Consider the following 18676-nt stretch of genomic DNA (forward strand, 5'->3'; position numbering starts at 1 on the left):
CTTCTCATATGCAGATTTCAATTCTTTTGGGTATATTCCTCGGAGCGGGATAGCTGGGTCATCTAGCAGGTTTATTTGCAATTTTCCAAGCACTCTCCATACTGATTTCCACAATGGTTGTATTAACCTAAACTCCCACCAGCAATGAAGGAGGGTGCCTTTCTCCCCACATACATGCTAGCAGGTGTTTTTTTTTTTTTTATTTCAGCTTGGTTTATTCCAAATAATTCCTTTTCTCTTGTTGAATTCATCACGGACTCATGGATTATATGATGGCATCATTTTCCCCAAGATATTTTTGTGTTTTCTTTTTCTCACTCATGTGTTGGTTACTCAGCAGCACATTTTTTCATGGTGCTGTAATTTGTTGTTGTTGTTGTTGTGGCTGTTCTAACTCATACCAGTTGTTGACCTTGTTTCATGGCTTCCCACTTATGGTAATGTATAGTGATGGAGTACTGGGGTCTATAATATACAGACATGGGGGTATAATGGAACATTCATCCCTGCTTCCAGACGAAAGATGAACTCCCAATGAAACTGTTGGACAAGTGTAGACAATGGGATGCTGGACTGTCTGACATTGTCTGTACCAACAATGTCGGGGTACACTCAAATAAGAGACTGACAGAATTATGATTCCTTATGAAGAACTACACTATTGTAACAAAATGGGAAAAATTTGATGGGAGGTGGGAGTTTGCGGGGGAACCCCAGCCTATACGAAATTGTACCACATAATTCAAAATTCAAAATAAAAGCCTATTAAAAAATAAAATGAAGTTTTCTGGTGCACAGTAGATGAATGAACCTCAACAAAGTGGGAGCTGTAGCAGTGCTATGTATGCTGATGTTTAATGAATTGATGCAAGGCAAAGTTTAGGCTGAATTAAAAATGGCAAGGATGATATTTGACTTGATGACTCAAATTGCTGGTTCAGTGCATTTTGGAAATTGAGGATGTTGTCTCAAATACAAATTTCCTTTTCATTTTAGAAGTGCTGTTCATTTTTCCTAGGTGGAATTATTTTAATGTTTCATTCAGGAAATGAGCATGGAATTAACTTTTTCTTCTAGTGGGTTTTTGGTAGCACACAACTCTAACACACGCCTTCATTTTGTTTATGTGCAGAAGATGTAAAAATATCTTGGCAGAACTGTGCGTGTGAGAATGTGAGCATCTGCCCACATTTCTCCTATCTCAGAATTGTCATCTTTAACACTTGTATCGAGACCAAAATCAATAAAATCACAGACACTAAGAGATCATTACAGGATCAACAACTGCAGTCTTGGAGGAGATTCAGTTACATTTTCAGTTGAGATATTTCTTTCTGAAAACTGACTGTAGGATGCTTGGGAAGTGCTTGCCCTTACGTTATACTGCATAGGTGGTTTCATCAGCAGAGTTTCTATGGTTTGTGGAAGGAGTGTGTTCTGGTCTGGCAGATGTTTTGCTGGAAGCTTAGGGAAACAAAACAATTAGTAATGCAAAGAGAGACTCTGTGTCTATTCTTTATACTCAGGAATGAGGGGACCCTTAGGCTAACAGGATTTGGATATGGAAGCATTTTAATTCTGTTTTTCAAAGATGACATTCTGGGTGCTAGGAAATTTGAATAAGAATTACCAAACTCACGTGCGCAAAAAGGTAAAGCCAGCAGAAATTTTCCTTTGAGAGAAACAGCTTTGAAGAATTCTCTTCAAATAACTTAATCATCTCCAATCAAGTTACTATTAATAGGTATTGAGGGCGGGTCCTGTCGGCTCCTCTTGTTGGGAATAATTTTTATTACTGAGATGAATGTAATGAGAGATGGGATGGTTTCCTCATTATTAGTGCAAGCCTGAATAGTGCCCACCTCCAAAGATATCTATGCCTTGATTGCCATAATATATAAATAAATAGCTCTGCTTAGCAAAAAAGAACACACACTTGAATAGAATTTAACTTTGAGATAAAGTTTACTATGGATTATTCAGATAGGCTCAGAATAATCAAAGAGTCCTTAAGAGTTTTGGGGGAAGGTGGGATTCCAGCAGAGTAGACAGAAGAAGTAGTTGGCCTTTGGAGATGGAACAAGGGGTCCATGAATCAAGGTATGTAGGTGCTTTCCAGAAGTGAGAAGACAGGAGAACAATTCTTCCCTAGAGTCTCCAGGAAGAACAGCTGATAATACCTGGATTTCATTTTGAAAGACCTGTGGCTAGAGGACACTGTCTCTGCTTTGAAATCACTATACAGTGTTAGAGACCACTATATTTTATTGTGTTCAGACCTACTGACCTTAACTTTTCAACATTTGTTTTTCTCCATTGTAAAAATAGCAATCTGCTGTGCGAATCATTTAAGGAGTATAAACTCTAGCAGAAGCTCTATCTGTGTCAGCATAATCTATTCAAAAAAGGTTTAAAACTAGCTATTTTCAGTTAAAAAAAAGCAAGACTTATGCATTTATTTAAAAGGCAGACTAATACAGGAAGGAAAGGCACAAAGCTCATCAGCTAATCTTCCCCCCTTCCCAAATGCCCGAAATATCCAGGAATGTTCTAAAAAAAAAACACCAAGAGCCAGGAATTCCCTCTGTGTCTCCCACATTTGGGATATTAACCCAAGTATCTGGGCCATTGCCTTCTGTCTTTCAGGTGTGTTAGGAAGAAGCTGGATGGGAAGCACAGAGTACAATGGTTTCAAACCAATAGTGTTGATATGAGATGTGGGTGTTCCAGCTGACTGCTTGGTCCTCTCTGACATGGTGGCACCCTCCAATCTTCTCATTTCTACAATAGAAGCATATTTCATCTTTTATAGTTTAAAATGAAATTTTATTTTATAAAATACAAATTTTATAAGAATTACTGTTATTGTTATTATTTGTTGTTGAGTTTTATTACCATATGTGGTTTTGGGGTTTGACCTTTTCAGATTTTATTTTTGATGATGTGTACATAGTGGATTAGTGTGGGAAGAATCGAGGTTTGGGGTGAAGTGGGTAAGACCATTGTTTCCAAATTTTCTATTAATTCCTGTGTCTGGGAGAAAGTAGGAGACAAGGGAAGAAGCCACACCCAGCCTTCCAATCTCCTCAGTACCTGGGGATGGGGAAATGGCCACCTGATGTTATCCCAGGGTCTCTGATGTGGAGTATGCTCTGATGGTTCTGCTCAGGTGATTTCCACAGTTCTGAAATGCTGTCCATCTTGATGATTCACGAATGAAGAGATCCTTCCAATGTCCATTGGCTTACAGTCCACCTTAGAGTCTCCACTCACCCAGATATTTACTGTCAGTGCTTGGCTGGAGTAGTTGTCCAATTTTTTCTGCCATCCTTCTTCTGTTATGGCACCAAATGTCCTCTGTAGGATCCAATGTACTGCCATATCCTCCATGTGCATCTAGGCCTGCTGTCCAATGCCCCATCTTAGCCACTGAAAAGGCCAGTTCTGACTCATGCACTCGACGGTCAGACCACAGATCCTTTGATTGTCCTATGGTTGGAGCTCTGTGTCCAATGATTCAATTGAGTGAATCCAAAAGGAAACCTCATCTGAGGCAATCCTAGACCTGACTCTTGTGTGTGCTTGTCAGTATGGGAACTGACTCAGTCTGTCCCCCACATCTGCCTATGCATACACCGGTAGTTGAAATTGTTGGGTCAGTTCTATCTCCAGTTCCATTTCTTAAGGAAACCAATGGATACTGTGGCCTAGCCCAATCCTGCCCAACATACACTCAGCCCTCATATACACTAGTGGAAAGTGCAGCATAGTTGAAATGACACCCAATACCCCCAACTAGGTCCTTCCCCAGGTTTGGTTGCTGTTCTTGCCAGAATGTCCCATTCACCTCTCATATACATATATGGGTATTGAAGCCTAGCTCAACCTGACCAACCCCAGTATCCAACACACATTCAAGCTGGTGAGTGCTACAGCCTGTTTAGCCCGGCCTGCCCCCAGCCCTGGTTCTCATGATCACCAGTGTGAGTTGTAGCCCTTCAGAGAAGTGCCCAAGGTTTCCCCAATGGGCTCCCTCCTAGTCCTGGATCATGCACTCTTCAGGTAGTTCTACAGACTAGCTTGACAGGATTTACCTCCACTCCCAGTGCTTGTTAACTGTTGCAGGCAAAGCCCAACTAGCCTGCACTTACTGTGGCTCATGCATGCAACAACGAAACAGTCCTTTAGCCCAACCTGGCTCTCCCCCAGCCCAGGTCACATGTAGACCAACAAATATTGTAGCCCAGCCCATCCTGATCTGCTCCCAGTCCCAGTTTTCACACTTTCTAGTGGAAGCAATGGCTCAGGAAGGGACACCCCCGTGGAGTCATCCTATAAAGCTTGATCCTCTGTCCCCTCCATCCTAGGTCTCATGTGTGCTGGTGGGTGCTGTGGCCCAGACTGGAATGGCCTAGCTCAGCTCAGGATTTGTCAGTGAGTGCTACAGCTATGCTTAGCCTGGTCTGACACCAGTTTCAGTTCATGCTGATTGTGCTGCAGCCATATATTATATATTTTTTCTTATATGTGAATTAAAACTTTTGTTTCTTGTATATATAATTTTGTAGTATTTGAGAGAACATAGTCTATACATTATAGGCACAGCCATTATAAAAAGCACCTCTAAGATCTTGAATTGCATATGGAATATTAATTTAAATTCATAGACCAATTCGTAGGTTTATTTTATGGAGTTTAAATATTCAAACTCATTAAACTAGTTAAAATGCTATATACACATCAAAGAGTACTAGATGCCCTAATGGTGAGTTTACTTTGACTTCCTAACTTTACTGGATCATTTCTTCTGTTTCCAACATTTTATTTATCTATTTGCATTTACTGTAAGGGCAGAGACAGAGATCTTAGACTCACTGATTCACTGCTCGATACCCACAAGAGCAAAGGCTTGACCAGAATGAAGCCAGGAACCTGGAAATCAGGCTCCATCTCCCAGTGTTAGTGAGAAGCCACCTAACTGAGCCATCACTGCTACTTTCCCAGGATTGCAAGCATCCCAAGCAGCATCTGAAGTGCTCCCGTAAGTGTCCTCCCTGTCCACCCTATGCAGCTTTACATGTAACAATTACAAAAGCAATTTTACTGTTGTTTTTGCAAATGTGCTGGTAACCATTTGCTTAAATAATATATGGAATCTAAACAAAGGTTTAGGTGTATGCCAAGTGACGTTCCTAAATTCTATTTAGGCTTGTAACATAAAAATAAGATAAATGCATTTGGGTTTTTAATCTGATGAAAGCAACTTTGTAAAGTGACCAAATAAGTGAAATCGGGCCTGCAACTGTGCTCTGGATAAGAATGTTTTAGTGGAAATTCTCTGTTTCCAAAGGTTATTCCTATTTCAGCTGTACTTGCAGATCGTTTGGAAGAACATACACTCACTGGGGCTTTTGCCTGTCGTGGATATATATGGCTATGCCTTCTGAGTACCACATAGGAGAAATGTAACTTCTGTATTCTGATGAAAGGGCCTATAACCAGATAGAAAAACAAACCTTTGGTTGAAAGATGAGATATTCCATGTCTTCAGAGACTGCGGCTGGGAGCAGAAATCCTGCATTTCACTAACGATGTTTGGTCATTTAATGCCCAAGGGTCCACTTTGCTGCCAGAATTTCTAGATGTCTGTCGGACAAGAACACACATAGGAGACGTTAAGGCAAAGAGCACAGGAGGCAGTAACGACAAGGCTCTGTGAAATGAGCAGAACAGAAATCCTATACCAGAAACAGAGTGAGGGCTGGAAAAGACAGAACGAAATCAACAGTTCCTGGGAAATGCAGAGAACATTTCAACAGCTGCTGGTGGTGCTAAAATGTCACTTCTCATCTGCTGTGACAGTTAGAGTGGCTGGAATGTGTTAAAGAAACCCACGGTCCTGGGCTAAATCTAGATCTTTGGAGAATAGTATTATATCCTCTCATTTATAATTGATGCGAATTTGTCACACGTGGTATGATTTGTTTTTGTTTTATGTAGCCTGATGTGGTGTAGAGACTTACAACTGACACTGAGGCTCTGAAGCCTGATACCCACTCTTGGTGTGACTTCTGGCTTTAACATGAAAGCTGCTGATTTGTTTTCTATCACAATTGTGATAGCGGCTTTCAAAAACCCCGGAACATGGATGTACTTAGAAATCAGGTGTTTGAATCTGGAAGTAAAGCAATGTTAAGAACTGATTTTTAATAGATAAATTTATAAATGTGAGACTGAGTTTAGAATGAGTTCAGGCATTTGAGCTGATACACACAAGCAGATGAGTGTTTCACGGCTGTTGGTTTGCCTGAGGTTAGTCTAGCAAACAGCATGCCCTGTAAACAGTCAGTTATATTAGGAGGCCTTGATAAAGAGGTAAGGAGAATTAAGAAAGTGTTGAGTTTCATTCTTGTTAATGGCTGAGTAATGAAATTCTGTCATTTGCAATAAAATGGTCCCAACTAGAGACCATTATGCATAGTGAAATAAGGCAATCCCCACAGGACAAATATCATACGATCTCTCTGATTTAAGGCAATGTTGATGTGAAATACATGATAAATATATACATATATATGTAAACATGTAGAAACATGTAGTCCCATAGATGAACTGTATAAGGGAGACTAGCATACTGAGAAATGAAGATACATTGCAATATGCATCTCTGCTCCTGAATAAAAGGACTCCCATTGAAACTATTAAATATACCTTGATAATAGGATGCTGGACTTTTTTTTAGAGAGAAAAGAAGAGACAGAGAGAAAGATCTTCCATCCACTGGTTCACTTCCCAATTGGCTGCAGTGGCCAGAGCTGAGGCGATCTGAAGCAAGGAGAAAGGAGCCTCTTCCTGGTCTCCCACACGGGTGCAGGGTCCCAAGGATTTCGGCCGTTCTCAACTGCTTTCCCAGACCACAAGCTGGGAGCTGTAAGGGAAGTGGAGCACCTGGGATATGAGCCAGCGCCCATACGGGATCCTAGCACATGCAAGGAGAGGACTTTAGCCACTAGGCTACCATTCCAAGCCCTATGCTTCGCTTTTCAAACCAAATTTTCTAGATCAGTGTCAGGACTGAAAATATACATAACATTCCTATGTAAGGATGTGTAGAAAATCTAGCAGGGAAAAATGATCTTAAAAGTAAATTAGTAGGGAGTAAAAATGAATTTCAAGCTTTAAAGACCAGAGGACTCTTAACTTCTCTGAAAATTCATAAAGAAACTATTCATTCATACATCTGTTGCTTAAGGGAAGCCAAACATTTATAGCTTAAAGCATGTTTTCATGTTTGTCAAGAATTTAGCTTCAGTTTGATTATGATGTGCTAGTTTCCACTCAATATTTAAATCTCAAGATACATTTAGCAGAACAAGCCAATTTTAATTATTTTGTACAATATTCAGGCATTCAATGTGTTGACCAAGAACCAATTAGACGGCTGATTGTAGATCTAATGAGAAGAAAATAAAAGGGAGCCATATAAAATTAGAGGGCTCTGCATTACAGAATTACTCAAATGGCAGTCATCTTATGGATTAAAGACCACAGAAGCTCTACACTACATCTGTTGCTGCTTTTACAGACACTGCATTAAGAAGGATTGATGGTAAAATTATGAAGTAATTGTAAAACTACGAAGTGATATGAAAAAGCAGGAAGCATCTACTGCCTGAAAGTAACAGGAAAGGTAACAATGCAACTTGTATCATTATGCTCATGATCTTCACATACTGTTCATCTTTTATAAAATGTGTTCTCAAGTGCTTTCCCAATCTTAACCAAGATTTATAAAAGTATACAATTGCCAGTTGTGAAAAGGAAACAAACATGATATTCATGTACAAGAATTGCCCTACTCAAGTTATTTTTCTACTCTGTCTGGATCCGGAGTCTTTCCTGAGCTTCAGTCACTTGGGAATTTTCAGTGCATGTAGGCACTGTCCTAACCTAAGTCTCTCACGCAGGGCTACGAGGCATCCTTTGGTCGATGAGCTATCCAGAGTCTGTGATCCAGATGGATTCCAACTTGTGTAATAGAAGCACCAGCTGCTCATTACTGAGCTCTGCTGTTGCTAACCATAGGCTAGGTGCTTACCGATATTATTCTCTTATTTAGTTCACTACACAGCTCCATGAAATGGATGCTGTGCAAATGAGGTAACTGAGGCTGACAAGTATGTTATGCATTCTAGTTACCAGTGATACTCAGGTTGTCAAATTTTATACTAGGCCCTTTGTTCTTGCATTTTCTGATACATATAGTATTTCGCATACATGGATATCATACACTTTTTATTTAAAATTCTTTCTTGGTGTTGTAGAATATAATTCTTCCAGGTGTCCTTAGATTTTTTTAATTGCTAATTTTCACTTATTTAGGAAAGAGAGAGCGACAGAGAGAGAGAGAGAGAATCTTTTACCCACTGGTTTAGTTCTCAAATGCCTGCAACATCTGGGACTGGGCAGGCCGAAGACAGGATTCTGGAACTCAGTCTAAACTTCCCATGGGGATGCCAGGATCCCAGTACTTGAGCCATCACCTGCTATCTCCCAGGGTATGCATTAGCTGAAACCTAGAATTTGAAGCCTAGCTGTAACTTTATTTTGAACCTAGGTAATTTGGATTTCCCATACGGCAAATTACCCACTAGGCCAATTGTTTTCCCCTGGTGTTTCTTAACTTTTAATCCTGTAGTGCCTTTTAGAGAACAGTCTTTTTTTTTTTTTTTGAATTAAGACATAATTTTATTTTGGTGAACAATTTTTTAAATTGATACATATGATGAGAAAACTGAAGGGCAAAGATTTGTTGGAAAAGATGCCAGATCCTTTATGTATGCTCCTGTGCACATGTACACAGTGCTTATTTTATACATGTGGAATAAGACACTAGAATTATTCATGAACATGTATGTATTAAGCAATGAATTAGAAATGAAATTATAACTTTTTAGAGAATCTGCCTAAATGTCATATTTTAAAGAAAGTATAATCTTTGAAAGATGACAGACTTTAACATCCTGTCTGGGCTATAAAAGTGACAAAGTTTTCAACTTTATCTCAGGGTGATAACAAAGGTCAGGATAAATGATCAAATGAAGGAAAAAGGTTTCCTATTGACTTGCTATTCTTGCTTGATTTTGTGATTGAAAATTTTCTTTCCTGATCTGGTGACAAGAAGAAATAAGAGAAATTGTGAACTTAAGACACGAGAGTTTTTGCTTATTTTTGTTGACATCAGCAAATTTTTCTACATAACAATTCAGGGTTTAACTGGAAAGAGTGGGTTCAGGAGCTGGATCTGAGACAAAGACAAGGAATATTTAATTTGAATTTCAGATCAAGCAGATGAAGCACAAGGCCCAAAAGGAATATGAAGCCATTGCTTTATTAAATGGGACATAATCTATATGAGGTAAATTCATTAAGGAACTTGCAATGACATATTCCTAACAAAAAAGAAAGGTTCAGACAGTATTACTGTCACCTAGGGTAAAACCAGAACTATATAATTGCAGTAGAAGAATAAAGAGAAACATTTAAAAATATACTGATTTTCATTTGATGTTGAGTGATGTTTCAGGAAGTCCAGACAGAAGGCCCTGCCTGTGGTGGTAACAATGGATAAGCATAATTTTGTTATAAACTAGGAGAGTTTACAATGCCATTAGCTGCGCCATTACTGTAAAGATAAATAAGCAAAGAGCAAATAGGGTCAGATCATGAAAGTTGTGTCATTAATAGTTCTTAAGTTTTTCAGATCACTTGCTAGTTATTGACAAAGATGGGGAATGAGGCTTCCTGCAAAGCAATACCACGTTCTTCTATCCCAGTGGTCAAAACTCAGTCTTAGTGCTACTTCACATATCCCTTACAAAGTGTCAATTATCAGGTAATTGCTTCACTGCATATGTCTCTCTTTTGAACTTTTGCCAAAGACAATTACAGGTTTGGGGAGGTACCAACTACCCTCTCTTCTCTTGCCTCCCTCCCTCCCTCCCTCCCTCCCTCCCTCCCTCCCTCCCTCTCTCCTTTCCTTTCCTTTCCTTTCCTTTCCTTTCCTTTCCTTTCCTTTCCTTTCCTTTCCTTTCCTTTCCTTTCCTTTCCTCTTTTCTTTTCTTTTCTTTTCTTTTCTTTTCTTTTCTTTTTCAGGCATCCAGAGAGAGATGTCACAGGCTAATCCCCTGTGACATCATTCCATATAAATGTTGGTTCGTGTCCTGGATGCTCCGTTTCTGCTCCAGCTCTCAACAAAAGGCCTGGGAAAGCAATATGAGATAGCCCAGGGCCTTGGCCTCCTATAGATGTATGGGAGGCTGGAAAGAAGCATTTAGCTTCCAGCGCCTGAGATTAGCTCAGCTCTGGCCACTATGCCTATTTGGGGTGTGAACCAGCAGATGGAAAACTCTATCTCTTTGAAAAAAACCTTCCTTTTAAATAAAAATATTTTTGAAAAGACAAATACATTTGAAAGCTTCATTTATTTTTATTTGAAATATTTATGGAGAGGAGAGATAGGAAAAGATCTTCCATTCACTGTTCACTCCAAAAATGGCCACAACATCCAGAACTGGGCCAGTTCAAGGTCAGGATCTTCTTCCACTGCTTTCCTAGGCACATTTGCAGGCTGCTGGATTGGAAGCGGAGCACCCAGGACTTGAACAGGCATCTATATGGGATACCAATGCCACAGGTGGAGGCTTAGCTTACTATGCCACGGTGCCAATCTGCTTGTCTTATTTCTGGCTATTTCTTCTCTTCTTTTCATGTTACTCAAAGGCTCCTTACCCTGACTTTGCATCTAACCTTTAATTCTCTTTGAGAACTTAGTGCTTCAGTGCACTCACACAATAAACATAAACTTTGTATTCATATTGAGAAAGAATTATTTTTTCATAAACATCTCCATTTTAAAAATAGTTAGACCTTGCAAAACAGAACAAATTGAAGACAATGTAAGATTTCCAAAATATTGAAAAAAGTAAAATTTGTAGATAGGAAAAGCAGATCAGGAATCCCTTAGAGTGATAGGTAGTCAAAGGGATGAACTGCAAGCAGATGCCAGGCAACTTTTTGAGTGACTAAAAAGTTCTAAATTTACATTCTTGTAGTTGGCTACACAGTTCCCCAAATTTATTCAAACCATTGGATTGTGTACTTACAATGGAGACAATATGAACCATACTTGAATAAAGTTATGAAAATACCCCATGGATAAATCAACTCAAATAGAAACAAGGTTTCCTGGTTAGAAAGTAAAAGCAGGAATACAAGAGAGGAGATGCTCATCTCTGCCAATGGAAAAGATACCTTCAATATAATTTTAGGATATTGCATCTATGGATGTGTGGTTAATAAAATGCAGATAATAAAAAATGCACAAATTTCTGACATAGCATTGAAGTGGATAATGGGGAAATTTATTTATTGTTTTAAAGGTTTATTTATGTTTTATTGGAAAGTCAAATATACAGAGAGAAGGAGATACAAAGAAAGATCTTCCATCTGCTGGTTCACTCTCCAAATGGCCACAACGGCTGGAGCTGAGTTGATTCAAAGCTAGGAGCCAGGAACCTCCTCCAGGTCTCCCAGGCATGTGCAGGGTTCCAAGGCTTTGGGCCATTCTTGACTGCATTCCCAGGCCACAAGAAAGGAGCAGGATGGGAAGTGGAGCAGTGAGATGATCTGGCACCCATATGGGATCCCAATGGATGCAAGGCAATGGGGAGATTTATTTTTAAAAATACATTGAGGTGGGGAACATAGTATATTTGGAGGATGGTTTTGTAGGGAGAGGGTTACAGTTTGGTTTAAAGTAAGCTCAGAATGAAGTGTCTTGGCTGAGGTGCATTATGTAACATTAACTATGGATGTATAATTTAGAAGAAAGGAAATCAATGGTGATTCAAGTATCAGAAAAAAAATGAATAAAGTTTTATAAGAGGGTGCAAAAAAGCAGGAAAGTGTAACTCATGAGAGAAGATGGAATTACACTCTTAGGAAATTCAAAACATAAGGGGGAAAATATGTAAAAATTCTAAATGATAGGATCCAAAGGTTTTATTTATGATTGTTATTTATTTTATTGAGTGGGTATAAAGAGATGAGACGGTGACAGAACAGAGAGAGATGTTTTACACTTGCAGGAAGGAGGAAAAAAACCCTAATCTTTTTTTTTTATTAATTATTTTGCATTATGTGACAGTTTCATAGGCTCTGGGAATCCCCCCACCCCTCCCCACGCTCTTCCCCCCAGTGGATTCCTCCACCTTGATGTAGTATTACAGTTCAAATTCAATCAAGATTCTTTCCTTGCAAACGTATACCAAGCATAGAGTCCAGCTACTTATTGTCCAGATGGGTTGAACAGTTTCTTGGGGAAACCACTTCTGGTCCGAAGTTAGAGCTGGTAGAATATCATCCCAGTCAATTAAGAGTCCCAATATAACATCAACAGCAATTTGCAATGTTATGGAATTGACATGGTTTTGAGTAACCAGTGTGTTAAAAAAAAAAAAAAAAAAAAAAGCAAGTTCTTAACCACAACCTCTGATTAGCTCATTGACATTTCAATTTTAGTTTATATACAGCACCGGCTGCTATATACCTTAAAATGGCTATAAGGTACCATTCAGCTGTCTCGTGTCTATTTCATTTTAGTATTTAGCCATTTGTTGTGTTGAAATATAATTTTGCTGATCTTGGCAGATTTTAGGATAATCTAGACTGGCTTGTAACTCTAACAAAACATTTGTCGACAATTAAGGTGCAGAAACCAACGTCATCGGAAAGACAACCAGAAGCCCTGAGTGGTCTGCAGAAACAGAAGAACAATAAATGTCCTTCGGGACCAGGGAGGAGAGCTTTCTCTGGTCCGAGCCTGGTTCCACCTCTGGACCCCCACTCTCCCTCGCAATGACCATCGGGATCGCTTCAAAAACCCCTCATAGCAAACAAACAATCATACAAACTAAAAAAAAAAAAAACCTAAAATAAATAAACAACAGAAAGTAGAACTTGAAATCTGACAGGAAAGAGCTGGCATGGATTGGCTCATGCCTCGCTGGGTGGGTCACAAAGATTAGTTACTCCTCACCATGGTGTTGAGGATTTTCCTGCACACCCCCCCCCCCCCCCAAAAAAATGTTCTGCACCTAAAATGTTGACATATATCTTGTTAGAGTTACAAGCCAGTCTGGATTATCCTAAAATCTGCCAAGATCAGCAAAATTTTACTTCAACACAACAACTGGCTAAATACTAAGATGAAATGGACACGAAACAGCTGAATGGTGCCTTATGGCCATTTTAAGGTATAGAGCAGCCGGTCCTGTGTATAAACTAAAATTGAAATGTCAATGAGCTAATCATAGGTGGTGGCTAGGACTTGTTTTCCTTTTTTTTTTTCTTTTTAATACACTGGTTACTCAAAACCATGTCAATTCCATAACATTGCAAATTGCTGTTGATGTTATATTGGGACTCTTAATTGACTGTGATGATATTCTGCCAGCTCAAACTTCAGACCAGAAAAGGTCTCCCCAAGAAACTATTCAACCCATCTGGACAATAAGTAGCTGGACTCTATGCTTGGTATATGTTTGCAATGAAAGAATCTTGATTGAATTTGAAATGTAATACTGCATCAAGGTGGAGGAATCCACCGGGGGGAGGGGAGGGGGAGGGGTGGGGGGATTCCCAGAGCCTATGAAACTGTCACATAATGCAAAATAATTAACAAAAAAAAAAAAAAAAAAAGAAGAGGTTGTCAGGATCGCACCCGATTCTCCCCTCATGCATTGGTATAGTAGTTTTACAATTGTTTAGTAAAAGCCCTAATTCTTGCAACACTCCCTCAATGCCCACCAAGTCAGGGATAAGTCAGGCACAAGTCAGGAGCCTGAAACTCAACCCAAAGATCCCTTGTGGGTTGCAGGGGCCCAAGCACTTGAACTAACACCTGATGCCTTCAACTGTGCACATGTGTAAGCTCATTTAATTCTCAAAAGCATAATGAAAACTGTCTCATAATTACTATTATCCCAAAACTTTGCAAGTGGGAAAAAGCTCAGTATTGACTACACTGAAATACACGTTTGGATTATTTTGTGTTAGTTAGAAATGATAGGCAATATTTTAAGACAGTCAATACTATGGGGGAACACTTACAATTGTTTTGTTATTGTTGTTTCAAGCAAAGGGAGATTTAGTAAGGAGAATCCTCCTGTTGCAGCATCAAAAGGGGCTTCAAAAGAGGAACATCCAAGAAAATGTGGGAAGTAAAGTCCTTTAAGAACAGATTCTTGGAACACAAAATTCAAAGGACTGAAATTCTAATCCTGTCTAGCCTGCTTAAAACAAAAAGCCATTGGAGGGTATGATTAGTGATTTCGTCTTTTCATTCTCTCCATTTCAAAGATGGTTGTTAAGTTTTCTCAGAAAAAAAAGTGGAAATTGATATTAAGGTATTTAATTTGTAACATAAAATTTCATGGATGTATAAATTATTGAAGAGAAAATTTTCTGCAGTGAATTATTCCCAGTTGGCTGCTCCATCTAGATTTATCATGTTAAAGGGAAAGGAAGATAGAGCTATGGACTGCAAATAATGCACAGTGCGATCTCTGTCTCTGGCTGCTACACTTACTTAGCCAAAGAAAATCACGGTCCATTCCCCTGTTAGGGTGAGAAAATAAGAAACCCCCTTACGCTTGGAAGTACAAGAAGTGATAATTACTATAGAGTACTAATACAGTCTTAAAAATGGTCATTTGCATTTTCAAAAAATTAGCTGAAATACTATTATATTTGTATGTTTCTTTTAAAATATTTAGTAAAGCTGTTGAAACAGAAATAATTTGATTAATGTTTATGGGAGAAAGGAAATAAAACATATTTTATTTAATCTGTACAGTTAGATTTTGGAGTAAGTTTCCAAAATACTGGTTCTTTTCTACCTAATAAATATATGAAGTACTACTTTTTGTCTAACAAAATATGTTGATTTTTCTATTTGTCCTTAATTCTATTGTTTTTAAGCTTAACCCCACTCCTGTCATTGGTACATATTCATCAATTCTATTTACTTCTTTATTTTTAATAATTTGATTACATACAAACATGCACAGAAGAATATAGGTTGTCTCTGGTAGAAAGTGCATATTATGTAAAAACTGCATAAATTTCTAATTTTGGCACCAAAATGAACTTTCATTTAAAAAAAAGAAAAAAGAGAAATGAATTTAAAAACTAGGGAGAGATACAGACAAATAGAAAAAGAACTTTGTTGGGCCTGGCGACGTGGCCCAGCGGCAAAAGTCCTCGCCTTCAACGCCCTGGGATCCCAGATGGGCACCGGTTCTAATCCCGGCAGCTCCACTTCCCATCCAGCTCCCTGCTTGTGGCTTGGGAAAGCAGTCGAGGATGGCCCAAAGCTTTGGGACCCTGCACCCACGTGGGAGACCCGTAAGAGGTTCCTGGTTCCCGGCTTCGGATCGGCGCGCACCGGCCCGTTGCGGCTCACTTGGGGAGTGAATCATCAGATGGAAGATCTTCCTCTCTGTCTCTCCTCCTCTCTGTATATCTGGCTTTCCAATAAAAATGAATAAATCTTTAAAAAAAAAAAAGAAAAGAACTTTGCTTGTTCACTCCCCAGGTTTTTGCAATGCTGGATGCTGGGCCAGGAAAAGACAGGAACCTGGAACTGAGTTCAGATCTCTCACAGAGGTGGCAGGGAAGCAACTGTGTGAGTAATCACCTGTTACCTCCTAGGATTCTAGGTAGGAGAACGAGGGAGCTGGAATCAGCAGCAGGGTCAGGATCTTAATCCAGGAAATGTGATATAGGGTGTTGGCATCCCAAGCAATGCATACTAAACATCAGCTCCAAACTTTTAATTCCCCCTTTCCATAAATTCATTAAATACTCTCACACATATATTGCATATTATGCATTATACATATTTGTATCTAAATACACATTTGTACACATGTGCATATACTGTGTGAATGTGTATATAAGTATGTGTATATGTGTGAGCCCATCTGATATTTACCAAGAGGATGAGTCCAAAATATCTTAAAAACATTTATTGAATAATTCTTCCTGTAATTATTCATTATCTTCCAGGGTTCTTTGTATTGTGTGTGTTCTTTTATTACATTTCATTCGTTATTTTTATTAATAGCATAGTTTCCAAATAAGAATCATTCTCATTGTTTACACATATATTATACACATTTTTGCTTTAAGAAAGAATATTATAGAAAATAGAGAAAAAGATATAAGAAACAAAAATCAGCAACAATTTTATCATGTTAGTAATTTTCTATTAATAGTAAATTTCCATTATTTGTCCTCATATAGACTGATACATACATCTGTGTATTATTATGAACTTACCCATATCTGTGTTAGAGATATATGGACATATGTGTGAACAAGTGCAGGCCCTGGAATTCACACTTGAAATATGGCTTATTTATTTTCATTTTATTTGATATACATAGAGATAACTTTTTCTTTCCCTGCTGCCTGAAGCATCCAAGTCTGGCACAGGCTAGAATCAGGGGCTTTTAACTCAATCTCATTCTCCAATCTGAGTGACAAACACCCAGGCACCGAGATCTACATCTGTCAGATCAGTTAGATTGGAAGCAAAGTAGCTGGGGTTTGAACCAGGTTCCCCCACATGGAATGTGAGCATCCAAGAAAGCAGCCTTCATGCTTTGCCATTTGCCCAACTCAGACCCTCACATTCCAACAAAGACTTTTGTAGAAGACTTGGATGGTGAAGATCGTAACAACAGTGGCAGTTACATAAACCAGTGTTCCATGGCATAAGCCAAGAGTAAATGTTATTTAAGGGAATGTTCTCTCACTGCATATTAAAATTTGAGAAGCTGACAAAGTGGGAGTTAGAGATTGTTTGCAAGGATTTGTTAATCACATCCTGTCATTGCATGTAATTTTGTTGCTGAACTCTTCAAAATTCATTGGAAACTTTGCTACAGGACATGGGAATTTGAGGAAAATAGGAATTGGAGTTGATTTATATTTACGAAGTCTATCAATGGCAAAGCAACACTGTGCATTCTAGAGAGACAAGATGTGAATCTGAATGCGAGGAAGGTACCCTCACTGATGAATGGAAAAAAGAATAAAATGGAGTATTGGTTTTCTTTTCTTTTTTTTTTTTTTGTTATTTTTTTTAATCTATTTTATTGTGTTGTTGTTGACAATCTTTACATAGTTAATTACAGTTAAAGAAAGAAAAAGAAAAAAAAAGGTTCAGGGGGATAGGGAAGTGGGTAATACTATTATGTCCATATTGTTTCCATCATGTATCTGAGGTAAAGGGGGATATGGAGGGAGAAACCCCACCCGGTTCCCCGCCCACCCTAAGTCCCGGATGTGGGGCATGCTCTGAGATATGTGCTCAAGTGGTGTTAATAGTTCTCCAGTTATGAATCGCTGCCAGTTTCGCTCGATGAGGTCGTCCACTGATTGATATGGTCCATCATAAAGTCTCCGTTTGCCCCATATTTCGCTGCCAACATATAGCTGAGATGAATGATTGATCTGCTCTGTCTTCTGTCTTTTCTTGATTAGAGTTCTGAGTCCAGCAGTTCGATTGGGGAGATCTCCAAAGAAACTTTGAGGTATTCCCAGACTAGTTTCTTGCATGTTCTAGCAAGCACAGGGCCCGGCACAGTCCATCACCCCGATCAGCTGGTGGTTGCAATTGCTGGGTTGGTTCTGTTTTCAGTCCCGAGTTGCACTGGAACCAATGGGTGTTGCAGTCCAGTCTGGTTCTGCCCAGCACGTACTTGGCCCTCACACTAACCAGTGGGAGCTGCAGCCTAGTTGGGGCAACCCACGATAATCCTCACCCGGCCCGCCCCTGGTTTGCCAGTATGTGTAGCAGAAGACCAGTCTGTCCCCCATCCCATTTGGCTCTGGCACTTGTCAATGGGTATTAAAGCTTAGTTCTATCTAACCAACTCAACCATCCAGCCCTCACGGATGTTGTTGAGTGCCTGTCTATCTAGCCATCCCAGCCCCCGTCCTAGTTTTCATGCCTCCCACGGGACTAGTGACCCAAGAAGGGGGAACCCACTTTTTCCCTCCCAGGTCTCTCTGTCCCGGTTTATGCACTCTTTAGGTGGTTCTGTGATTTGACTTGACAGAATTAGTCCCCAGTGCCAGCTTCTGCGGCTATGCCCAAACATCCCTCACCCACTCTAATTTATGCTTGCACCAGCAGGAATAATCAGCCCAGCCTGGCTTTTCCCTGATCTAGTCCACATGCAGCGCACAGGTGTTGTAGCCTTGCATAGTCTAGTCTGTCTCTATCCCAGCCCACGCTCTCCATTGGGAGTAGCTGTCCGGCGAGGGGACCAGCCCCTTAATCCTCCCGCCAGTTCTGCCCCTCCCTTCCTTCCTGGATCTCACGTGTGCTGGTTGGGTCCTGCATTCATATCCAGTACAGGCAACCACGCCCTGGCATTCCATAATGTGTACTGGTTTTGTCGCGACCAAACCCGGCTCATCCCACACTCTGTTCTGGTGTTCGGATTTGCCAGTGGGTGACATGAACTGATTCAGCCTGGTCTGCTCCTGACCCATGCTGAATGTGTGCCAGTGGGAAACTTTCCATGGCCTATTCTGGGCT

The 18676-nt window shown here is 39.7% G+C and overlaps 1 protein-coding gene across 3 annotated transcripts in view; it reads left to right on the forward strand.

Annotated features, from left to right (window-relative positions):
• Positions 1–18676, forward strand: part of THEMIS (thymocyte selection associated) — a 218801-nt gene that overhangs the window by 103974 nt on the left and 96151 nt on the right. The window lies entirely within an intron of this gene.

The sequence above is a fragment of the Ochotona princeps genome, chromosome 1, assembly GCF_030435755.1.
Source record: "Ochotona princeps isolate mOchPri1 chromosome 1, mOchPri1.hap1, whole genome shotgun sequence".
NCBI lineage: Eukaryota > Metazoa > Chordata > Mammalia > Lagomorpha > Ochotonidae > Ochotona > Ochotona princeps.